The sequence below is a fragment of the Tursiops truncatus genome, chromosome 18 (assembly GCF_011762595.2).
Source record: "Tursiops truncatus isolate mTurTru1 chromosome 18, mTurTru1.mat.Y, whole genome shotgun sequence".
Lineage (NCBI taxonomy): Eukaryota > Metazoa > Chordata > Mammalia > Artiodactyla > Delphinidae > Tursiops > Tursiops truncatus.
The window spans coordinates 56,915,868-56,943,575 of record NC_047051.1 but is presented as its reverse complement, the minus strand read 5'-3'; the positions used below and the strand labels follow the sequence as shown (position 1 = coordinate 56,943,575).

At 32.5% G+C, this 27,708-nt stretch overlaps 1 long non-coding RNA gene across 1 annotated transcript in view; it reads left to right on the top strand.

Moving 5' to 3' along the window:
• Window positions 1-683: 683 nt before the first annotated feature.
• Window positions 684-27,708, top strand: part of LOC141276986 (uncharacterized) — an 81,838-nt gene continuing 54,813 nt past the window's right edge. Inside the window, exon 1 of the long non-coding RNA XR_012327476.1 lies at window positions 684-766. This is a non-coding gene — a long non-coding RNA (uncharacterized lncRNA). The remainder of the gene's footprint in view (window positions 767-27,708) is intronic.

The following is a 27,708-nucleotide window of genomic DNA, read 5'->3' as shown; positions in this document are numbered from 1 at the left end:
GAAATGCTTACCAGAGGGCTCACTTTGCGGAAAAGACAGAGTGACCAGCACAGCTTAAATCATTCTAATCATTCTATCACTCTATATAGAGTCTTTTTCATTTGGTGTCCTTTGAATTGCATAAAGCAGTTGAGCAGCCAGAGCTGTCATAGAAAACTTATACAACAATTTTACTCATAAACATTTGTGGATAAAATACTGAATTTAGCAAGAGGGGATTATAAAAATTGTCTTCTGTTTTTGCCAGATGGCTTTCTTTCAAGTATTTATAAAATAACATACTTCTCACTGTTATCGACCCTCCTGAGTCAGTCCCAAATGAGCATCCTTCTGTCCTGTCTTTTGAGCCAATAGAAGATGATGGAGTTCAGCTCAGAAGCAAAGGGAAGCTTTATCCTCTGATCAAGGAATTGAGAGGTGCGAGCTCCCGCTCTAGAGCACTGCTCTCCGTGACTGGCCAGTGGCGAGGCTGCTTTTCAGGGTTCCTGTCAGGGCGGAGGGGGCGGAGTTCTCGCCGGTCAGGGCGCAGGCGTGCTGCTGCCGGAGCTACAGGCTGAGGTGAGGAGCAGCGTCTGCGCCCACGGCCTGCCGTCGCCATCTTGAATTGAGGTGTCCTGGGCAGCGCTTCTTCACAGGGCTGCGCGCCAATTGTCATGTTGCTCGCAACGGTTCTTCGCTGGGAACGCTAATCCCATGTATTAGGTGCAAGGCTTCTGCACACAGCCCACTACAGGCAAACGAAACTAGACTAAGCCCAAAGGAAGAGGTAAGACCTTATCTTATCACCCAGATTCTCTCTTATTTTTCCCGGGGACCCCAGGGGGCTTTGTGGGTGACCTCACCAGAACAGGAGGGTTATCACAATGTAGTGGGAAACATTTACATTTCCTAGAGGTTTAAAATTTTGAAGTAATATGAGATAGACGTTTTCTCCTAAGACTTTCTTGTATTTTGTTCCTGTAAGAAACCCACTACTTTTGGCCAATGGTAATGAATCATCACTACATAATATGTTAAAAATGAATATGTAATATTAATATGAATTTGGGTGCATATATAGTGTTTTTCATTGTATTTAATTTTGTTATGGTATAAAAATAACCATTTACTAAAATAATATTGAATATATAAATAATATGGAGTAATTTAATTATTTACTTACATTTAATAAATAAGTAAATGTATATTTCCAGGATACCAGGATGTCCTGAGTGGTACAAGAGTCAGAAATATATTATTATGTAATAAGTAATTATATACTCTCCTAATTCATAATTTTCAGCATCAATATTATGAGTATGATCATAAATATGTTATATGAATATTTATTTCAGGATGTGTGCTTGAGATTTACCACCAAGTTTATTTCAATTACAGTAGAACTTTATATTTGAAATGACTATATGAATAATTTTAATGCTAGAATATAATGAGAATTACGTTTCTAATATTATACAGGCTATAAATACCTGGATATGGCGTTAAAGTAGGCTATGTTAATGATAAAAGTAAAGTAAAATATGCCTTTTTAATGTAATACAATATTTATTAAATGAGCTACATTGTTAGAAATTCTGCAATGGTCAATCACATAATTTACAATTTATCATTTACATAAACTGTATAAAAATGTGTTTATATCAGCTGCCTATAAAGACTGTTGTAACTCACAGACAAATGAAACAAGTACAATCATTCCTTTTACCTATGTAGAAATGTCTTCTGTCCTTAGGGAAATGGCAAGCAGAGAGTAAATGGATTCATTCAAAAACATTTTCTAATTAGCTACTGTAGAAGCAGACGTTTTTAGTCAGTGTATTATATACACATTTTTTGAAAAAGGAAGTAAATAGTACCATACAATATATAGCACCATTTCTCTCATTTGCAATAACAGAGTTTTTAAGGGCCTTAAGAAATGAAGGTAATCAAACTCAAAAAAAAAAAAGAAGAAAAATAAAAAAATCTCACTTTTAATTATAACTTGAAATAAGTTTGAAGTCACATAAAATGAATTCTAAATTCTACTTATTTGACAAATTTAATAAGTAAATATGGATAATAAATCATTTTTATTTTACTTTTTCAATATAAGAACAATGTTACAGATTTTTAAAAATTTTATTAAAAATCTTCCATCAAAATATTTTCTTGATTACAACAAAATTTGATCAATTAAAATACATGTATTTTCAGCTACCTGAATGGTGTCTTATTAAAGATGGACAAATATAGACATACATTGATGTATATTAAAATGTACAGGGCTTCCCTGGTGGCGCAGTGGTTGAGAGTCCGCCTGCCGATGCAGGGGACACGGGTTTGTGCCCCGGTCCGGGAAGATCCCACAAGCCGCGGAGTGGCTGGGCCCGTGAGCCATGGCCGCTGAGCCTGCGCGTCTGGAGCCTGTGCTCCACGACGGGAGAGGCCACAGCAGTAAGAGGCCCGCATACCGCAAAAAAAAAAAAAAAAAAAAAGCATGGGGAAAAAAGGAGCATTTGCTTGCATCAACAAATTCACAGGAAGGGAGCCAAATATCAGGTCTTAAATTTATAAAAGAAGCAAAAGATTATGATTTGATATATACAGTTCCAATCTTACCACACACTAAGGAAGCAGTATCAGCCCCCTACACACACACACACACACACACACACACACACACACACACACACACACACACACACACAGGAAGTGACTGGAAAGAACCTTAAACTCCTTAAACCTTAAACTCAAAGGTTTAAATAGCTTGAGGAACTCATCCGGCTACTTCACATTACAGTAGAATTTGGATGGACTTCATTTTCTTAAACTGCCAGTGCATATTTTCATTTAGGTTGAATTGCCTATTTGGATTACTATAACAAGTAAAGATACAAATTTTTGTAAAAGAGATGAAATAAACATCTATGAAATATAACATAATAGCACTTTAATCCCAGTTATCACTGAAGTAGGTGTGCACATATTTTTTTTCTTTCATGAATATGTTTTTTTAAACTCTGTCCAAAACTTAGGTTAGAATTAGTTTACATTGGCCTAGTATCATCAGGCATTATAAAGGAAAATTTAGATATTTGAAAGTTTATAAAAGGTTAATTGAAATAATAAAATTATAATAATTGTTCATTTAATTGACCTTAAGCAATTTAAAATTGGAAGCAATTATACAAGCTATAGAACTGAAATATAGTGTAAGTTTTGAAGTATGTGCTGGCATAATTATGTGGAGCATCACATTTTTCTCCCATGTGATGAACAGAAAGAAAGAGTTAGAATTGCCTCAAAGGCAATAATTTTCCTTCAATAAAATGCTAACTTAAGGGTTAGAGAATCAGGAGAAGTTCATCTAATACTCTATAAATAGAGGTATCAAATTAAAGTTTTAATGACATTTAATTGACCTAAACATAAAATGACTTTCCACTGTAGGTAGTGAACATAATTACAGAGCATAGCTGAGACAAAAGCTTTGGAAAATTTAGTTTTCTGTGAACTACTAGTTTTTTTGTTTTTGTTTGTTCACTTGTTTCTGGAGAGAGGAAGAGAGAGAGAAAGAGGGAAGCATTATATTACACATGGGTTTGTTTTTTTAAGTTTTTCATTTAGTTTCTTCAATATATATCAAGGTACAGTTACTAACAAATGATCAATCAAGATTAAATTAAACTGTTACTGGAGCAAAGTCATCTAATGGCTAAATACACATATAAAGCCATGCAAAGAGAGAATGCAGTGTCTCTAAATTGAGTAATAAGGATTAGACAATACCGTAAAAACTTGGCTTGGACTGGGGAAATTTGATTCGCTAGAACAAAAGCTATTAAACAATTTCTCAGATACTTCACAACTTTGGAAAAAAATATATAGAACACATAAATTTATCCCCCAACTTTTAATAAACACTAATGAGATACACTGTATTTAAATGAAGAAAATACTTGTGACTAAATATCTTCAGATTTCTATATTTTGCCACACTAGATGACAGTCAATCTTTTTATGTGCCCAAATCTTTTATTTGGAATCATGCAGAAATGACATTTTATACACTGAGTTTATTTTATTGATTTTTAATATTAACTCAGTTCCACAAATTTTATCATCATTAACCCAACAGGTTAACTTCTCTACCTGCTTCCCCTGCCCAAGTTAAAGCAGAACTATTCTTTCCTTCTTTGTTGGCTATATTGCATTTTATTCATATCTTTGATTTAGTAGCTATCACATTTTTACTTTAAGGTTTTCAACCTTCTATTATATAGTTTGTGAACTTTCTGAAATCAAGACTATGTACTTAATTTTTATCTATACCTTAATACCGAGAAACATGCCTACATTATAAGAGGCTCTTCATAAGAATTTATTAAAATAATTGTATTTACTTGAATCTCTTAATAATTTACTGGATTATGCCTGTTCATGCTACTGAATATAAACATAATTTATGCTCAATCATTCAGGAAGCCTATATCCTTAATTATAAATAAGGGCTGTAACTAAAATGTAAAGGAGCAGAAGAACAAAATTAATTCACATTCACATACATACACACCCATTATATATTCTCTCATGTTTATTCATGTAATTGTCTTTACCTACAGTTCTTTCCTCGGTTACTATATGAAAAAATTCCACCATCCTTTACAATCCCATAAAAGTAATGAAATATTGAGACTCACTGTTACATTTCTTATGCATATTCTTCCTCTCCACTTTTTTTTCCAATAATATATCCTAGGATCTTACAAACAGTATTATCTAAATTAACACTTGATTGTTCTTTAAATTTTCCAAAAATCCTTTGTATTTTTTCTTGCTTTCTTTTATCAACTTATTCCTTATATATCCAAACCTATGGCAGATCCTGCTGATTCTACTTCTCAATCAAGTATGTAATGGGCCTATCATACGATATAACATAGTAAAAAATAGTTTAAAAATAGCATAACAAAAATAATAACTAGTTATCTTTTAAAAGTCTTCTAACTTTTCCACCTATTGCAACTACTTGTTGGAGTAACTGTCTTCTCTACTAGTTTTTTTAACTCTTTTTTTCTGCCTCCAGTTGTTGTTTAGATAAATGATTAAGGCCAGAAGTCAGCACACTGACTCACGACCAATTCTCTTTTTGTACAGTTCTTTACATTTTTTTTTAAAATGATGGGAAAAAAATCAAAAGAGGGATCATGCTTAGTGACACATAGAAAGTATATGAAATTCAGATTTCAGTGTTCATAGGTAAACTTTTATTGGAACCCAAACACACTTATAAACTTAGTTATCATCTATGGTTTATTTCTCCGCATAACAGCAGAGGTGAAGAGTTGTGAGAGAACAACTCACTAGAGATATGCAGATGGCAAGTAAGCATACGGAAACATGTTCAACATCGCATAAGTCAGTAGAAACTGCGAATTAAAACTGTAATGAGATACCAGTATACACCTATTAGAATGCCCCAAATCCAAAACACTAACAAATACTTACAAGGAAGTGGAGCAACTACCGCAGTGTAAAGTCTATCTAGTCAGAGACAGCTATAAAATTAAATATTACTGTAGTGCAATGCTGATACATAAGAGCCAAAAAATAAATATTTTGAATAAATAAATTAGCTTCTTCCTGTTAGCAAATGTTGATAACTTTGATGCCCTTCTTCTGCCCTGATGTTGTCCTTTAGAGCCCTGGTAACCTTGTCTAATACAGTCCTTGTACCTCCTTTATACACTTTTTCTTCCTTTATTTATATCCCTTACTCAACTTGATGCACCTTATGATAATGAATATATTCAATAATCTTCAGATCGGCCAGTATTCTGGCATAAAATAGGCTCTCAATAAATCTTCACTGAAAATTAAATCTATTTTAATTTCCCTATCATTTCTAACTCTAAAAAACGCATTTTATATAGTTTGTCCTCCATAGAGCCAACACAGTTCTAGAATTTTAAGAAGATACTCCAGATACTTGTCAGTTGTTAAACAGATAGTGGTTATTTAGTTTCCTTTCATCCAAAATTAAGTCATTTCCATACTTTCTAGTCAGGAAGGATCTTGTTTGTTCTTCCATAGTATAATGACGCCACCATTCTTGCATTTGCTTAGCATTAAAACTTCAACTCTTTTGGCTGTCCATGCAATATTTTCCATTTTTAATTCCCCCACTCAATGCAAGGTTATCAAAACCTATAAAACCTTTATGTATCCATGCTGACTTTGAACCTCAATATATCATGCCTGCATTATTAACACCTTCTTCTAACCTGTTTTTCTGATTCCAATAATTCTTGTGCAAATTAACCAATATAATATTACAAGACAAATATAGCCCAACCAAAATTGTACTGAATTTCTACTGCCCCCAAATTATTTATGTCAGGGTATTCAGTCACCCATAACTTGACCTTACATGTTGATCCATAGCTTGATACAAGTATTTTTATACTTTATCCTCCTGATCTAACAGACTCATTTTTTAAACCATAAACACCACTTTAGTCTTATTACACCCATATATTTTCTCAATCTCTACTCTTTTGATGATTCGAAATACCAAATTAAAATATTTTATTCTAGTTAACAATGTTATCCAGATAATTTAGCTATAGTACATTCATTTTGCAGGTTTTTAAATAAAAATTTAGCCCTGAAATGACTTTGCCCCTGCCAAATATGCCCTCTTTGAATCAAAATTTTTCTATCAGAACACATTTGACAATCAAGAGCTCATGATTTTGTAGGAAAGACAATAAATACAGATGGCAAGTGATATGTGAATGATACTTTAGAATGGTCAGTGCTTTAGAGTTTTAAAAAGTAGATGATAAAATTTGTTGACTTGTGCATAAGCCTTTGACATTCGCAAAGATTACATTTATTTAAGCGTTCCAAGGACAAGCTACAGGGTAAGCAAATTATCACCCTGTGCCCTAATATAAACTGTATTTGCTTTCATTAATCTGATTAATTAGAAAATTAAATATTCACCTACCTCTAGTGCAAAAAACTTTTTTTTTTCTACAATGGAGATTAACTGGCAAAGATTTGTCTCCAAATTAACCATAGAAAGAAACATGTTTAACAAGAAAATAAGGTAGCAAAGACCTTTCTTTAGACAATTAACCAATTTTTAAAAAAACATGTTCATTTTATGAGATAAATTGAGTGATCACCAGATAAATTAAAAAATCCAAAATAATTCTTACAACAGAGAAAATAAATATAATTTATTTTATCATGAACCAAGAACTTTGATATATTCAGTCAGAGAACCAAATGAAAGGTACATGTTTGACTTTTAAGGCAAAACTATTATTCAGAGGAACACTCAGGTGAAGCAATGATCTTTGTATTTTGAGTGAACAAAGTTAATAGTGACATATAGAAATTGGAAACTTAAATAAAAATAAATCTCATATTTTATACTGTGTTCTGCATCAGTGTTAGCCATTTCTAAAATATTGTGTCAAGTATTTTGAAAGCCTGAAACCTCAGAGGAATTTTTCTGACAGAAGAGACAAGAGTCGACAAGAAAATGTCCACTTGTTTTCTGGGTAGTGATCATCTGTCTTTTTTTGACATCGCCTTTGTCTGCAACACATCCTATCATCACCCTTTCTCTTGGTAAAGGAAATAAAATCAATTTCAGTAAAAGATATTGGATAGCACTTATTAAAATATATACATCCATTTCAGCATTATATTTAGGGAAGTGGATAAAAATATTCCTAAAGGAAGCCTTTATCCTCTAGTTACACAGATTTCAACATACTGTGTTTACAAAAAAATGATATATATTGAAATAATATAATCAAAACCACAATACTAACCAATCTATTTTTTTAACCTTAAACTTATTTTCATATGTCTGAATAATTTATGAATGTGTATCTTATACTATTATCATTATAAAATATATACTGCAAATAAACAAAATATTTGCTAATTTTTTATTAACATACGACACTTTACACTCTGCCTATAATTTTCCCTTCATTTAAAATGTCAAAACCTATCACTTATGATAAACTACATGCTTGTTATCCATTTAATTTCTTCAAGAAGTTCTCATAAATCAAATTACAGTATATCTTGATGTGAACATTCAAAATGACAATTCTAATTTAAACATATCTCAAGGTTACCAATGTTGATAATGAAAAGACAACAGAATCTGAAATATTCCTTTAAACTATTTTTATTTTAGTGACTACTGTCACTATGTCATAACTTTCCCAGCCAAAGTAACTTCTATACATATATTATATCTAATGTTTTACATTCTAATCATTTCTCAAGTTGGCCTCAATTTTGGCCCCAATAATTCATAAAAGGCAATTTTTGCCATAATCACCAATGACCATGATATCATCATTAATCTAATTAATTCCACATCTACTTTAGATTGGAACAGTATTTAATACTGTTGATCATTTCGTCCCTTTTGAGAAACCTTTCCACTTGCTTCTGGAGCACAACAGCCTCCAGGCTGCCTTCCTACTTTGTTGGCTGTTCATTCTCAGTGTCCCTTGCTGCTCTGTCCTCCTTTACCAGACTTGTAAATATTAGATTGTGTCAAAGCTAAATGCTCATCCGCTTTGCTCTCTGAATGACTGTGTAGGTGATCTAAATTGCTCCTAAGACTTTAGGAACAATTATTACCTCTAACCCAAAAATTTTGCTGAGAATTTTTCTCTATGATTCAGACCCGTATAATCAAGAGTCTTTTAGATACCTTCCCTAAAATTATTAGCTGTTAAGGAAACCAGAAATTCTTGGACAGTAGTTGATTTTATGCCTTGAAGCAATAAAAATCAAGATGGATCTGAAATATGCTATTATCAGTAGAACTAGAGATGCTTTGAAGAAAAGCACAAGGCAATGGTAAGATCAAGTAGAATGCTAAAGGGCTCATTTTCAGTAAGTTGTAATACTGGAAACATCAAATAAGAATAATGATAATGGGGGCTTCCCTGGTGGCGCAGTGGTTGAGTCTGCCTGCCGATGCAGGGGACGCGGGTTCGTGCCCCGGTCCGGGAAGATCCCACATGCCGCAGAGCGGCTGGGCCCATGAGCCATGGCCGCTCAGCCTGTGCGTCGGGAGCCTGTGCTCCGCAACGGGAGAGGCCACAACAGTGAGAGGCCCGCGTACCGCAAAAAAAAAAATAATAATGATAATGAAATCAGTCAGGACAAGTAAAGTAACTTAGTAGAACCTCATGAATTCATAATGATATTTTACAAACAAATATCAATATGTAGGCTTAAGGCAGTGATAATGTAGAGGTTGATTATAATTATATAAGTCTATATTTGTTGATTTGATTAAGTAGTGAAATGTTATAGATTTTTTGTTTCCTTTGTAAAATATATGGTAGTTTATGTTCCAATATATTCTTCTTTTATTGTATAAGTAAAAAATAGTTAGGGGCTTCCCTGGTGGCGCAGTGGTTGAGAGTCTGCCTGCCGATGCAGAGGACACGGGTTCGTGCCCTGGTCCGGGAAGATCCCACATGCCGCGGAGCGGCTGGGCCCGTGAGCCATGGCCGCTGAGCCTGCGCGTTCGGAGCCTGTGCTCCGCAACGGGAGAAGCCGCAACGGTGACAGGCCCGTGTACCGCAAAAAAAAAAAAAAAAAAAAAAGTTAAATGAAACATGTGAGTAAACCAGTCAGTTTTAAGGTCACATACAATAAGTATGCTGAAAATGATATGGTCATATACAATATGCCATTAAATGGATTATATTCCGATAGTATATTCACTAATGCTGAATTAACAAAATATCCTGAAAGAAAAGCAACTTTGCAAATTGAACCCCTTATTTCATGAGAGATGAAAATTTCTGGTGGCTCTACAAATTACAATAAATTGTTAATGAGGAATATATACATACATCTTAAAGTTTTATAGATATGATATTAATAATGGGATGAAAGTGTGCCATTATGTAACAAGTAAAATTTTGTGACAAAAGATACACAGTCCTCAGAATGTCCTTGAATTGACAAGCAAGTACCTGTGATTAGAGCAAGATTTTATCAGGAATAAATCAGATTCTGCATTGTCTGCTATTTTTGTTTTGTTTCACTTTATTTTTGATCTGGGGGAAACTAGAACAACAACAACAAAATATATGTAACAAAGTACAGTTAACTCCGGAAAGAATAAGGCAAAAATTAATATATTTATTGAATTAAAATCCATGATGTTTACATTCAGTTAATGATATTGCAAGTTTACTAGTTTGTATTCAGTGTTACATTGTATGTAGGGTTTCTGTTTAACAGGTTTAAAACATTTAGTAAATCAACAGTCTTAGGCATAATTTTAATGAACTCTGTTCATTAAACTGTTAAGATATAATACTTGTTTATATTCTGTCATTATTTCGATCCATACTTTTTTTAAAATTTAATTTATTTATTTTTGGCTGCATTGGGTCTTCATTGCTGTGCATGGGCTTTCTCTAGCTGCAGAGAGCAGGGGCTACTCTGTTGTGGTGCATGGGCTTCTTATTGCAGTGGCTTCTCTTGTTGTGGAGCACGGGCTCTAGGCGCGCGGGCTTCAGTAGTTGTGGTACGTGGGCTTCACTAGTTGTGGTACGTGGGCTTCAGTAGTTGAGGCTCGCGGGCTCTAAAGCGCAGGCTCAGTAGTTGTGGTGCATGGGCTTAGTTGCTCCGTGGCATGTGGGAGCTTCCTGGACCAGGGCTCGAACCTGTGTCCCCTGCATTGGCAGGCTGATTCTTAACCACTGCGCCACTGGGGAAGTCCCATACTTTGGATTAACGATATTCATTACACAAAATTTCTAACAAAGAGAATACTTTTTCATTGTTATCTATGCTATCTGTTGTTAACTGTGATGCACATAATTGTAACAAATTAATTCAGTTTGGCATGATTTTATAGGGCCACTCAGTAAAAGTTGAATCGTTCTTTCAGATAAATCAAGATGAATCAAGCATCATGTGATCTAGAGTCTACACAGAATTAATCAGAGCAAGAATCTTTTTACCACTTTATGCCCATATGTCAGCCAATTCGTGTTGTTTTTTTTTCGTTTGTTTTTTCTTGTCTATGCACCTATGCCAACACTTTAACTATGCTCACAAATTCATTTTTCTGAAAATAGGTTAAGCTTGAATTTTCAAGATATGATTGATAAATATACTAAGAAATAGTTGGAAACACTCATTAACCAGGAAAACTATTAACAAGCAAATATCTTAGCTGTTATCACCAGACATTAAATGAGAAAAGTGATAGGAAATTTCAAAGAATTTATATTGTGTAAGTGATTGCTTAGATTAAATTCACAGAGAAAATTATACCTATCTCTTCCAAACATGAGCACAGTAATCCTTGATAAATTTAGTGAGTTAGTGAAACATGCTATCTTGTTTTGAAAGGAAAAATCACTTGATTACTCTGATGACCACAATCATTATACCTATCTTATTTTTATGCTGTAATCTTGCTTTAAAAATCATCATTATATGATATGGTTGTTTATTTCATGTTAAATAAAACTGAGCAATACAGCAATTGAGAGCAGAACAATCATGAAAGTAAAAGAAAACTTGTTCAAATGTCAGAAGGCAGCTTGCTGCTTTGTATTTACTTATGAAAAAAGGTATAATTTAGCATAAATGTTCAAGAAAAAAAACCTGAGTGTCTTTCATATAATATGTTGCTTTTTTGAGGTATATTAGTTTTATAATCCAATTAAATTCCATATAAAGGATTTTTAGCTATCCACTAGTATTTAATAGTTGCTCTTTTATAAATAGGTTCAAAATTATAGATATTTCTAATTAACATCCAGTTTGTATACTTTTGTTACTTACTGAAAATTATATAACCAATTTTATATTTAGTTTTCCAATAGATACCACAGCTTTATTTTCTTAGGAAATTATAAGACTAAATATGCCTGATCACTCATTTTTTAAAATAATTTGATATGATTTTCATATTGTTTAAAATAAAAAGTAGTGTAAAAATACTTAGGAAACTTGTTTGAGGTTAGTCTGTTACTCAGCTACATATCTGATAAACATAGCAAAATGTTGATTTTGTATTCTAAATATTAAGAAGACATTAATATTAAAAGCAAATAATAGAAGACAAAGATTAGCCAGTACCATTGCCTGAAGGTACATTCATCCTCCTTAGTATAATATCAGTCACATTTTAGGAGGGCATAATTCTATGGTGAAAGTTTATTTAAATGTTAAGACTAAAACAAGAAGCACCTTAGCATTAGTCCTAGAAATATCGAAATCTTTTTTTTTTTGTAGTTAAACATAGGATTTTACATTTGACTTGAACCATTTACTTGCCGTATTTGATTTGCTCTGAGTATCCAAAACTGTCAAATTTAATTTGACAGAATAATTATGTAAATCATATAGAGAAAATTGATATAAATGTGTGAAATAAAATTTTAATATATATCATTGCCATTCCTTAAAAATACATTATTTCCAGAATTTTATTTTTCCAGCATTGTATTGTAGGACATTCAACAAAGGCAGTAATTTTTGCTAAAAACACATATAACTATTCAGTTCATAGCAAGGACAGAAACTGTTTTTAGCTACTCTACATCCGATGCTATTATTTATTTCAGCATATAAAACATATCTATGCATGTGTGATTTAGATAAAAATATGGGAAAATTCAGAAGAAAAGTAACCAATAACATTTCAAATTTCAATATGCCACAATGTTTGAATGAGAAACATGCTTTAAAACTTTAGTCAAAAATTATCCACTTACGTTTTTCCAGAGTGAGTCTGTGTGTGTTTGCATATGTGTGTGTGAGCCAAACTAATTTCAGATTTTGTGTTGTAGTATTTAAATCTCCAATACAAGAATGTGTTCATATACTCATGTATTGGGTCTGAAAATATAATATATGGCATATATTTGCTGTTATCTATTTAAATAAATCTTTTAGTTTGAGAGAAAAAATAATCACATGCATTAGTTGCATCTATGATGAATTGAATATTTAGGCATATAAACAACCATTTAGGTTTATTTTAGAATTACAGCAGTAAGTAACTAAAAACAATTTTCTGATATTTTCTTTCATTCTAGACATAGACTTGTTGAAGCCCTTCATAATCAACTCTTTTGATTCAAGAGTCAGTACTTTAGTATTTCTGTCAGATTGCCATTTTCCCCAGAATTTAGAATACTCTTCTTCCCCTATAATGTAACAACCAGCATTTAGGTGAACACATTTATAGTTAGACCTACCGTTTTTAGTCTCTTACTCCAAGGTATGGTTATGTAAAAAAGTGATGTCAGCCATGATGGAGTTTAAATTTCAGGATGTATATTTAAAGAGTACACATCCACTTTCTTATGGAAGTTTGAAAAGCTCTGGCCTTTAGTCTGGCTAATGGTTTATCAATTTTGTTTATCTTCTCAAACAACCAGCTTTTAGTTTTATTGATCTTTGCTATTGTTTTCTTTGTTTCTATTTTTTATTTCTGTTCTGATCTTTATGATTTCTTTCCTTCTACTAACCTTGGGGTTTGCTTGTTCTTCTTTCTCTAGTTCCTTTAGGTTTAAGGCTAGATTGTTTATTTGAGATTTTTCTTGTTTCTTGAGGTAGGCTTGTATAGCTATAAACTTCCTTCTTAGAACTGCTTTTGTTGCATCTCACAGGTTTTGGATCATCGTATTTTCATTGTCATTTGTCTCTAGGTATTCTCTGATTTACTCTTTGATTTCTTCAGTGATCTCTTGGTTTTTTAGTAACATATTGTTTACCCTCCATGTGTTTGTGGTTTTTACGTTTTTTTCCGTTGTAATTCATTTCTAATATCATAGCGTTGTGGTCAGAAAAGATGCTTGATATGATTTCAATTTTCTTAAATTTACTGTGGCTTGATATGTGACCCAAGATGTGATCTATCCTGGAGAATGTTCTGTGTGCACTTGAGAAGAAAGTGTAATCTGCTGTTTTTGGATGGAATGTCCTATAAATATCAATTAAATCTATCTGGTCTATTGTGTCATTTAAAGCTTCCATTTCCTTATTTATTTTCATTTTGGATGATCTGTCCATTGGTGTAAGTGAGGTGTTAAAGTCCCCCACTATTATTGTGTTACTGTCGATTTCCTCTTTTATAGCTATTAACAGTTGCCTTATGTATTGTGGTGCTCCTATGCTGGGTGCATATATATTTATAATTGTTATATCTTCTTCTTGGATTGATCCCTTGATCATTATGTAGTGTTCTTCCTTGTCTCTTGTAACATTCTTTATTTTAAAGTCTATTTTATCTGATATGAGTATTGCTACTCCAGCTTTCTTTTGATTTCCATTTGCATGGAATATCTTTTTCCATTCCCTCACTTTCAATCTGTTTGTATCCCTAGGTCTGAAGTGGGTCTCTTGTAGACAGCATATATATGGGTCTTGTTTTTGTATCCATTCAGCAAGCCTGTGTCTTTTGCTGGAGCATTTAATCCATTCACGTTTAAGGTAATTATCGATATGTATGTTCCTATGACCATTTTCTTAATTGTTTTGGGTTTGTTTTTGTAGGTCCTTTTCTTCTCTTGTGTTTCCCACTTAGAGAAGTTCCTTTCACATTTGTTGTACAGCTAGTTTGGTGGTGCTGAATTCTCTTAGCTTTTGCTTGTCTGTAAAGCTTTTGATTTCTCCATCAAATCTGAATGAGATCCTTGCTGGGTAGAGTAATCTTGGTTGTAGGTTCTTCCCTTTCATCACTTGTAGTATATCATGCCACTCCCTTCCGGCTTGTAGAGTTTCTGCTGAGAAATCAGCTATTAACCTTATGGGAATTCCCTTGTATGTTATTTGTTGTTTTTCCCTTGCTGCTTTCAATAATTTTTCTTTGTCGCCAATTCGATTACTATGTGTCTCAGTGTGTTTCTCCTTGGGTTTATCCTGTATGGAACTCTCTGTGCTTCCTGAACTTGGGTGGCTATTTCCTTTCCCATGTTAGGGAAGTTTTCAACTATAATTTCTTCAAATATTTTCTCTGGTCCTTTCTCTCTCTCTTCTCCTTCTGGGACCCCTATAATGTGAATGTTGTTGCGTTCAATGTTGTCCCAGAGGTCTCTTAGGCTGTCTTCATTTCTTTTCATTCTTTTTTCTTTATTCTGTTCCACAGCAGTGAATTCCACAATTCTGTCTTCCAGGTCACTTATCCGTTCTTCTGCCTCAGTTATTCTGCTATTGATTCCTTCTAGTGTAGTTTTCATTTCAGTTATTGTATTGTTCATCTCTGTTTGTTTGTTCTTTAATTCTTCTAGGTCTTTGTTTAACATTTCTTGCATCTTCTCGATCTTTGCCTCCATTGTTTTTCCGAGGTCCTGGCTCATCTTCACTATCATTATTCTGAATTCTTTTTCTGGAAGGTTGCCTATCTCCACTTCATTTAGTTGTTTTTCTGGGGTTTTGTCATGTTCCTTCATCTGGTACCTTGCCCTCTGCCTTTTCATCTTGTCTATCTTTCTGTGAATGTGGTTTTTGTTCCACATTGTAGGACTGTGGAACTGTAGTTCCACAGGAACTGCAGGATTGTAGTTCTTGCTTCCGTTGTCTGCCCTCTGGTAGATGAGGCTATCTAAGAGGCTCATGCAAGTTTTCCCATAATTTTTTTTTTAATTTAGGTATAGTTGATTTACAATGTTTTGGTAATTTCAGGTGTACAGAAAAGTGATTCAGTTATACATATATATTTTTTTCAGATTCTTTTCCCTTATAGGTTATTATAAAATATTGAGTATAGCTCCCTGTGCTATACAGCAGGTCTTTGTTTGTTATCTATTTTATATACATTATCCACCCCCCCCTTCCCCTTTGATAACCATAAGTTTGTTTTCTATGTCTGATACAGAATAATTCTTAAAAGCACCCTCTTCTACTCTCAAAATTGCCTTATATGATCATTCTATTTATGAGGCTTCCTAAGTCAGGAGCATTTTTAGGGGCTTTGGTTATGGTATCATAGGCTATCTGTGTTTGCTAATCAGTCTTACCTGAAGAAAAAGGAACTTTCTCTTCTCTTCATGGCGAGAAATACTTTTACAACTTTGAGCAAGGCACCCATTGAAATTAGGCTCCTATCATCTCATAGAGAGGAAAGGATAGGGCAGTCTTCCTTGATGATTACATACCAAAAAGATGACTCCCAGGTGCTTGAGAAAGATGGTCCTGGGTTATAAAACTGGCAGGTAACTTAAGAGATATTTAAGAAATTGTAATATATAGTTATAGATACTATTCACCTTTAAAAGAAAAAAGGAGATCGTGCCATTTGCAACAATATGAATGAACCTGGTAGGCATTATGCTAAATGAAACAAGCCAGATACAGAAAGATAAAGAACTACAGGATCTCACTTATATTTGGAATCTAAAAATGTTGAATACAGAAGCAGAGAATAGAATGGTGGTTACCAGAGACAGGGAGGTGGGGGAAATGGGGAGATGTTGGTCAAAGGGTACAAAGTTGCAGTTTTGCAGGATGAAAACATGTCTAATGTACAACATATATTACATATCTAATGTACATATCTAATGTACAACACATATCTACATATCTAATGTACAACATGATGACTACAGTTAATAATACTGTATTATATACTGGACATTTGATAAGATAGATTTCCTGTGCTCTCACACACACACACACACACACACAAAGGTGAGGATATAATATGTTAATTAGCTTGACTGTATGACTATAACAATTGTTTCATTATGCACATGTATATCAAATCATCATGTGGTACATTTGAAATATATACAATTTTTATTTTAAAGAGAAAAAAGAAAGAAACCAGGTAGAACATAAAGGAAGTATGATACATGACCCTTGCCATTGAGGTATTTACTGTATAATCAGAGTGAAAGGAAGAATGCTTACTGATGATCAAAGACACATGGACTGTGGTATAAATTGTAAATTATAAAGTAGAAAATTAGAGTAATTACAAGATTTTTTGTCTTTTCAATAGTAAACTGGATGTCACTGGAAAAAAAAAGATTTATATTCCAAAAGGGACAGAGAAAAAATTTACAAGTTTAAGTTTTCCATAGTAAATGATCTAAGAAAACAGAGAAGGAGCTCTGTGGTCAGGCTATCTGGATATTATAAGGGCAGGTGTGAGAGGGAAGTCAGGAGGGTACAGAAGGAAAGAAGTCTGTCTAAAGTTTAGTTAAGCTGAGGGAAATATTAAGGCAGTTTTGGTGCATATATGCTCTTTTTTTCAATCAACATTTTACACAATAATAATGTAATATTAACAGACACAGCACTTGTGTCTTTGAAAACCTTTACTAATTGCCTTGTGGTGGTCCTTGTATCCATGAATAAAATACCCATTAGTTTCCTTCTTCCTTTTTCTCCCTTCCTTCCTCTCTTTCTTTTCTTTCATAGTCAACCATCAAAAATACTAACTAAATTAAATACATTATAGTGAGTGTGCTTGCTTGGGCTTGTAAAGTGGTAGAGGCAATATGCTATTTATTTTAAAAGGTTTCAAGAGAATTTACTGTGGATAACTATTGCCAATAACACAAAAATTTGAATAAAATTCACACAAATAACTTTTTTAGACACTTCGCAAACTCCTATAAGGGAAAATGAACTCTTTGGATAAAATGACAGAAATTCCTTGAAATCAAATAGACTCTTTAGGAATGATTATTTCTGTGATTTGAAAATTATCTCATGGATTTTAACAAGTAGATTAATTTTTTTTCAGCACACACTTCACTATAGTTTTATATACAAAAACTAAGCAACTTTTGCTTTTCCCAAACAGTTCATAAAGGAAAAGTAAATTTTATTAACATTCTAGTTTAATTCTTTACACATATATGAAACAACTTCATCATTGAATGAATGAATGGGAATATTGAAATGTCAGACACAAGCATATCACACAAATAATAGTAAGTAATTCTGTGCTTTTCTCAGACTAAAATATGAACATCTGCTCTCAGCTTCTCTCAGCAGGATTAAAATCTCTTCTTAGCACTATCTCACTCCAGCTTTTTTTCACCTCAGGAGGCCATAAATGCCTCCACAAAACTGTGAGCTTCTGGAGCAGGAGAGGACTTGAGGCTGTATTATATGTACAGTTTTTACAGAGCTTTGTGGTTCAGTTGAATTTCAGAAAGACTTTAGTGAAGAAAAATTTGGAAAGATGTCAGAGACTGTAAAGTCAGAATGAGATCAACCACACAGGATAAGCCAGAAGTATATCTATTCCTCCTATTCAATATCTAATCACAGTTGAACATCCAAACTTAAGCCTGAATATTTTGGTTTGTGTTCTCAGGGTTGCAACATGGGGCCTTTATTTTAGAGATATCATAGCTTAGACGTTCTCAGTGTGATTTTCTATTGATAAGTGGCTTGTGAAAAGTAATTTTCTGATGAAAGAAAAAAACCTTCAAAATCCTCTCTTATGCAATCATAAGAGCTAAGGCTCTTTTATCAGAATGACACATCCAAGGATTCAGTGGACAAAGAAAGAGAAGTAACCAATCCAAGGAAGCCCTTATATATTACAAGGCAGGATATTTAAGTATTTGCTCCCATTGTACGTGGCAAGCCATACATATGGTAGAATTCAGTTCTTTAAAGCCATTGCTTGGCTCTTGCTGGGTAAATGGAAAAAAAAACCATGCTTGTATTGAAGAATATTGTGGAGTGTAAGTTCATCCTGTGAACAAGCATGGCAGCTGGAGCATGGGAAAGGTGTTCAGTGTTTTTTCAGTGTCTATTGTCCTCATTGCGTTTGTGTTCTCTCCACCCCTTTGATTAAATGTGCAGCTCTTTTATTTTCCCCATTCACTGGGTTATCTCCCCAAATTTGCATCTTTATAAAGTGGGACCTAGTCTTTTTGATCATTTGCTTCAGTGAGGATAGGTACTAAATTCTTGTAGATTCAGCTATTTCTTTCTAGTAAATTTAATTTATCAGCATGTAAAAAGCTATTGTGATTGGCTGATAAATAAAAGGTTTTGACTCTTTATATAAACAAAATGTTTGGAATCATATTATATATCACATATTTTAATCATTATATTTATATATTATAGTATACTATTAATATAGTATATGTGTATGAAAATCTCATAATGTGAGTAGCATTCCTTTTTCACAGCTCTTTGTTCAAAAATGAAGTAATCCTAACAATCATTTAGAAATAAAAGCAGAATGGAGTATTTTGTTTCTGTTTTTTTTTTTTGTTTGTTTTGTTTTTGTTAACATGTTATGAAGCCAAGTCAAGTAGTTCACTATACCCGATCTACCAATATAAAAAGATTTTGATAAATATAATACATTAGGAAAGCTATCAAGTGATTACTATTCCCATTCAGAAATAAATGCATAAATTATTTAATATATACCACAAACATTAGAGAATATCATACATCATATATAATGATTTTGAACCACTCTATCTGCTAACCAAAATTGAAAATATACATGAAATTGGCTCCATTTCCTAGCTTCCACAGACCACAAAATCTACTTAGTGATCATATTAAATATCTGCATTCTATTTCTGAAACATCCAATATTGTGTTTATTTACTTTCTCCCTTGCATAGTAGGCAAACGAATTCTAATTTGCATGGAGTTTTCCTCCAGGGTCATAGCCTTTGATTTCTTATTAAAATATTTCATGTTACTAACAATTAGTTGCTAATAAAAATTATTTACTTGAATTATCTACAGTTCCAATACCCTGCATTTTTTGTCACAAAAACAATTCTAAGAGTGAATCACCAAACCTGTATAATTTTTTTTTATTTCTATGGATCCTTACTGTTCAAATGCATGTATAATATGAATTAACACTGTAGTGTTTTTTCCTAAATATTTCCTCAAATATATCTTTTGTTCTGAAAGGGATTTAAATCTTATCTTGAAATAGATAGATTAAAATCTCACAATAGGAAAATAGATGATAGGTATTCCAGTTTAAAGAGGAACTATGGACACATTTATATCAGATTTACTAAAAAATAAAAACAAAATCATCCCAGAAGCCATCATCTCTTTATCGAATTAAATCCCTTTAAAATGCATCCATAATTATATAATGGTTTGAGTTAAACAGAATTTAGTTTTTGTAATCTTAACTATACGAAGAATCTTAAAGGCTGACTAGCACATCATTTATTAGCATCATACTCATTGGTAAATTCACTACTTTCTACCTAACATCAGGAAAAAATACAAAGATATCTGCTTTTATCACATGTATATAAAAGTCTGTTCAAGATTCTAGCCAATGTAATAAGGTAAGAAAAGAAACAAAAATTATATAAATTGTACAGAAAAAAGTAAAACACTCTCTTTATCTGCATCATCAATTGTATAGAAAAACCTAAGGAGTTCACAAATATTTGACAAAGCTAATCCATGAATTTGACATGAGAACAGGACATAAGGTCAATAGAAATCCATCAATTGTATAACTATATACTAGAAATGAAAAATTAGAAAATATTTTTAAAAGCCCTATTCACAATATTATTAAAATTGATATAGGAATAAATTTAAGAGAAGATGTGTAAAATCTGCATAATGGAAAATATTAAATATTCCAAATGGGGTTTAAATAAGTCCTAAATAAAGGGAGAAATATACTGTAATTATGGATTGGAGGACTAAATATTGTTATGATGACAATCCTCTGAAAAATTTTCTATAGATGTAGTGCAATATCATCAATATCCTAATAGGCTTTTTTGAATAAATTAAAAATATTACTTTAACATTTATAGGAAAAGGTAATGATCTAGAAGAGCCAAAATTTTTGTTTTAAATGAAGATCAAATTTGAAGGACTTACACATATTGATTTCAGGAATTATTGTAAAGCTACAGTAATCAAGGCAGTGTGGTATCGGCATAAGGATAAACACATAGATCAATGGGATGGACTAGAGCGTACAAAGAGAGACCCTGACTTATGTAGTCTATTGATTTTCAAAAATTCACTGAAGTAATTGCATGAAGAAAAGAAGCACTGGGAATGTTTTGTATAAATATATGTATTCCTGTAAACTACCTCCCAAATATTTTGGATATGTAGGTCCAAGTTAAGGCCCCCAAATTTGGATTTTTTACTTCCCAGGGATACTCATAAAAACAAAAACAAAACCTTTTTTTGCGGGGTGTGGATCAGGGAGACAATAAACTAAGCCTTAGTCAAAATAATGACCGTGGTGAGTGACACTGGGCAAAGAAGGTAGGAAAATGCCATGTCCTGATGACAGTGTATGAGATGCCTTGTGGGTTATTCCTACTATCCTTTATCTCTCATTCCATCCCAACCCCAAGCACAACTAAAACATTCACAAATATACTCCTACTAGACACGTTGCGAGCAGTTTTAGACTTTTCCATAGCCTGATTGCAGAAACTGGGCTTCGAGTTGTTCCCTGTTTCACCTTTTTATGTTCCTTAGACAGTTGAAGTTAGTCTCTCATCTTCCTGGTTCCACATTCATCCCATTAGAGTTTATCTCTACATATCAACTCCTGTCTAGATTAGGGCAATAGTGTCCTTATACATATAAACCGATCCTTCTCAAAAATGTTACAGATCATGTTACTCTCCTCCAAATCCTTCAAAGGCTTTTATCTCAGTCAAGCTAAAATACAAAGTGCTTACACTGAACCAGAAAACCATCTGATCTGCCCCCACTCCCTGCTTCCAAGACCCTACCACACTGTTCTCTCTCCTTCACCCATACTAAACTTTCTGTTACTCTTCCAACTTCCACAGCATGTTTTACTAATGATTCCCTCTGGAATGTTCTCGTAGATATTGAGGACGGCACTGCTGCATGAAACACTCCAGAATTTCTTAAGTTTCTACTTAGATATGCTTTTCCTGAGCCACACTATCTAAAATAATCTTACCTGGAACTGGCTGCATAATTTGTGGAGCCCTGAGCAAAATGAAATATGTTGTCCTGTGTTCAAAAATGGTTAAGAACTTTAAAACAGTAAAAGCAGAGCATTAAGGCAAACACAGGGTCCTTCTGAATGCAGGGCCCTTGTGACTGAACAGGTCAAATGACCATGAAACTGGTTATACCCTCACCCCATCCCTTTTATTTCTAGCCTCTTAATTTGCTTTAGTCTTATTCACATCCCCTAGTGGCATATGGTGTGTCATTTATGTATTTATTATCAATTTATCCCCAGTTGGAAGACCGAAGAAATAATTTTTCTACTGCCACATTCATTATGCCTAAGAGTAGTGGACAATCAGAAAATAGTTGCAGATTGAATAATTGAACTGAGAAGAAACAACTTCTAAATCACACATTTGCATTACTGTTGCTTCCTATACTATCATTATTGGGAAAATTCATGATGGAAAGAGATTATTTTTAAGGATTAATTATAATTTAATGTAAAACATAGTAGCTTATCTTTCTTCATAATTATGGTTAAAACAATATTTTAATAATAAAGTAGCTGAAAATTATTTTGTTTAAAAGCTCTGTCTCACTTTATTTAGAAATCTGAAAGTACACAGTTATAAAAGATTTAAAATGTCTTCCACTGACATTCAAAGGTAAAGTTTCAGGTTAGGTTTTATTTCAACTTTAAAAATTCAAAAGATGTGAGTACTGCAAGATAGTGTAAAGTGACGCATTCAATTCCCATTGACTCCAATCTTACAGATCATAGCTGTAGGGCATTTTTATTAACTTTGCTTGAATACATCTCTTCTGTTGGTTTTAGTTTTTGTGAAAGTTTCTAATTTCATAAGAAAGTAAACCTTTTAGTATTAAAGTGAGTAGACTATATGATTTCTATCAGTCCCTTAGGTAATATATTTCTCAGGTTTTTGAATAATTATGACCTTGAAGATGAGGATAAACCAGACAAAATCTACAGGGATTTAAAGCTTTTTGAGTTTTACACCCTTGGTCTGGCAGGATGTCCCCATGGCAAATCTGCTTGCAGTTTGAATGAAGATAAAACATGTCCTACGTTAGAGAGCGATGCCGCTGCTCTTCTCATACAAGTAACAATGAAATAATAGCATAATTTCAATTATTATGACTATTTTATCATATACATTTTAATATAGTAAATTTATATTTATTATGCAATATAAAATTCATAAAATTTTATAAATTCATTAATTTTATGTGTATTATATCAATTAGAATGTCTGTTATATATATTCTAATATCTGTAGAAATTTTTAAGGAGCAGACAGGTAGAAAAATGGTTACCTTACACACACATATCTATAGATGTATGTATATATATGAATATATATGTGTGTGTGTGTGTATATATATATATATATATATATACATAAGGCACATAAATTTGTTTCAAAATCTCAATTTGTTGAAGCATAAATATGATGTGGTCTTATTTTTTCCAGTAACTGTTATCAACCATGCTCTGTCGAACAACTTTTTTTTCCTGATAAATGGTCTCCTTTATTGATATCTCAACCTGCTTCCAATAGCTGCCTATATAATGTTGATTATTAAGATATTTTAGTTTATGGTAATATTTTTAGTTTTAGTTTTTAGTAATATGGTAAGAGACTTAGTGTCTCTTTAAAATGTCAACATAATATCTTAATCCCTCTTACTCTTCCCATGAAGGCTGGATATATATGGTCCCGATAGCTCTGAGTGGGATAAAGGAGACATATTATGCTGTATCATTGCGCCCTTGGTCTTTGTGGATCTCATTTGTTCTGAAATAAAAATGTATTTGTTTACTGGTTTTTCTAGCATAACTACCTATAATCATCTGTTGATTTGCTGATTCTTTGTATATCACTGGCCTGGGATTTGTTTTCTCTATATGACAGGCATACAAAATCTAGCTCTCTCATAAGGATGCGTTGCTGACTTCTGGAGGGTCTGGGGAAGCCTCCACGCACAGGTGCTAGTGCAGGAAGTGTGTCCAGAGCTTAGCTACTTATGGACATGTGTGGTCATTTCCATTCCATTTGGAATTCAACCTCTCCTTACCTGGTATATGACCCTCTCAGATAAGACCATTGAATACCAATAAACCTACACTCATGTCCATATAACTCTCTCAGAAAAACTATATATCTCTCACCCACCGAACACCTACAATGCAGGCAGCTCCACTAGGACAATCTCTCTTAGCTCAGTTCTCTGTCTTCCTCATTTTTCCACATTTCAGCATTTTTCAGACCAATGATCAACACCAGCATCTTGATCTTATATTTTTTGATATCCTACTAATTGTATTTCTTTAAACCTGTCATGGAGAATGTAATCATTTGTTCTTAATATAATGCTGGCACCACTATAATCCCTTTACTTTTAACACAAAACAGCATAAGATGTCTCAAGTGTTTTTATTTATCTTCACCTGTTAAAAGCATGGCAGTTCCACTTACCTGGTGATTTCATTCAGAATTAAGCATAACAAATTCATAAAATATGGGAAAATTTAAAATGGTAATAAAAGTAATGAATACCCTCAAATAAACTTTTGTTATAAGCAACTACAGAGTACAAGTAGTTATGTAATAAATTATACAAAAAAATCTTATTGAAAATCAAATCCAATATCATAATTTCTTAAGTAAGAAACCCAAGTCCAATGCAAGACAAAGATACGTCACTGTAATCTTAAGTTTGGAGGGCAATCCTCTAGATCCTCGTGTCAGTTGAGCAAAGAGAAAAGATATATTCCTTAGACTGCTGTTCATTACCCTGCCTCTCCTATTTAATTTTTCACTTAATTTCTTTTTATTTTATCTCTGATTACAAATCCAAGTGATATCATTTCAATGTTACTTAACAGTTGAAAAATGTATTAGTTTAAGCATAAGAAAAATACGTCGTTTTTAGAGAGTATGGTTATTATCACTGAGAACTGCATCTTGGTAAGTCAATATGGTGTTAACTACCTAAAACTAATCAGATAAACTAAGAACAGTTACTTAAATGGCTCTTATTTATGGGCTAACAGTTTACACAATCTAAATGCATTTTAAAAAAACTGTTGACAATTTAATAATATGTAAAAGACTTAGCATTTACATAGACTCATACATGGAAGCAGCTAAAATAAATATTAAGCTTCTAAATATTTATGATATTGGTTAATGATTTTCTATACATATAATCAGATCACTCTGTCTTTCACTATGTTTTTAATAAATACAGTTATTTTCTTGTGTATAGATTTTGTAACTTGACCCATCTACTTTTAACCATAGGTCCACACTGACTGAAGTAACACCTTGCTTCAAATTTATGGCAGTGGGATAGAATAGTTTTGGCATGTTCACATACTCCTATTTAAAATGTTAAGTCATAAGATCTCTAGATCCATTTAAATTAAAAATTGTAAGCTCACTTTTCACTGAGTGCCAATTATATATCTGAAATTATAATAGGAATTGTAACAATTATTTTTAAAAGGTAAAAATTCAAATTAAGTGTTTATCTAAGTGAAAAATATTCAAACACAGCTGTTGATTCAAATATTATTTTGATGTAAAAAATGCTACGAGAATCAAATAGCATTTGTTAATTATTAATAAACTGATTTTATGCATTCATATATATAAATTTTAAGCTCCTTTATTCTGTAAAAGTAATGTTAAGAATGATCACAGAAAGAAAATATAATTTAATTATCATACATAGTTTATAAATTATACTTTCTGTAGCCATTAAAGTATTCTCTGAGTGTTTTTCTTTCCCCCCAGAGCATAGAAACAAAAAAAGGGACTTTCTAATTAGTCTTTAAGTAAGCAGAATTTAAATGGAATGTTCATATTACTCCCTGAAGATTCTAATTAATTAGGTCCTGCCCTCTAATGGACTATTCCTATAATGCATGGGAAAAGAGACAAATAAAAATAAAATTATAAAACTTGACTAGATGTAGGATAATTGAAGGGAATTCAATCAGCAGTTTAAAAATTATATTTAGAGTCTTATTGAAACAAGGCTTAAACAACACACTAGAGTGTATAATTGTGTTTAAAATTCTTTAGGTTTTCTCTGGACACACTTCTGAAATTATTTATTTTGAGACATTGTCACCGATTAACATAAAAATATAAATTTCAGTTAAATATGTCATATAATTATTTTGGACAATTAATAAGGGCAAATTGGAACATATACTAATTAAATTTTAATTAGACATTTTTGCATGATCAGGAAAATTCAAACTAAAGTTTCATATAGCTGTTGTTATTGTAAGGTATTTTTCCTCCTGCTTTTTAGTTTGATTGTAATGATTATATTCACCTTTATAAACAAAACAAAACAACAAAAAACATTATAGTTAAAGTCAAGGACCTATTATACATGAAGGAAACAATGAGTCTAATGGAATGCCATTTTAAAATTGAATTTTATTATTTTGCTCTCTGAGCATAATATCTCTAGGTAAAGAATAAAAGGAAACATAAAAAAAGATCATTGAGATACATTGTTAATAATAGACTGTGATTATACACATTAACCAGAAAATGAGCCTTTCCTATTACTGCAACAATATAGGTCAAAATTCAACTCAAACTAAAATTAATAAGAAATCATGAAGGAAATTAGGAAGCTATTTATAATTAATTAAAAAAAACAATAAACCAACACTTATAGGATGCAGCAAAATTAGTGCTCAGAGGGAAATTTGTATCTGAAAATGCCTCTGTTAAAAAAGGAGAAAGGTCTTAAATCAGTAACCAAAACTTCTGCCTTAGAAAACTTGGGGGGGAGGGGGAAATAGAGAAAACTAAATCCAAAGGAAGATAAGATTTAATGAACTTAAAATAATTTGAATAGATGAAAAATTTGAGTACTAATATTCTTAGAAATTAAATGAAATACAGGAATGATTTGTCTAGTGCAAATCTTAGTATAAATCTTGCACTCATAATTATTCATTATTATAGGTTGTCAATGCAAGAAAAATTGAACTTATAACATAGTGTTTGGTGAATGACTTGCTAGAGCTTTCCCCTGGCCTCCAATGGAGAATGTCAGAAAGTGCCATCCATTGGTCACTGAATGTTGCCCCCAAGACAGACCAGACACTGAGAACTGGCACATTCTAAGCATTTAGAAATGTCATTTATTAACAAGCTATAAGCTTCAAAATAACAACATCAATTGGTATATAATCGACAGCCCAGACTAAATCATTTAGTGAGAGCCTGACTGAAGACAATATCCTATTATATATCTTTTGCCTGCAGAGAGTTGAGAAGGTAATGCCAAATTACTAGAGCTACCATAATTAATGTCCTCCTTAGTTTGTGTTCAGAAGAATGGCTCTGGGTATGTAAAGCTCCATGTCTCAGTCAAAATTTTGGTAATAAAATATCCAATAACAGAAAATTTGAGAGGCTTAAAGATATAGAAGGTTTTAAAATAATAAAAAAATTAATAATTTTGATGGGAAAGTGCTTGTGCATATTTTGTATTTTATGTACTTAAAATGTGTATATGAAGTTAGGCCTGTTTAGAGTAACAACATTATGAGTAATTTGGAATTTGTAATAGATTAATAAGTGTAAGATTATCTTAAGCTGAAATCTTACAGTGTTTATTCCCAACATATTGAAATATGTGAAGAGGCTTAATGGTTCTCTTATTTGCAAGGTTATTTCATTAAATTTTATAGCAGTATTT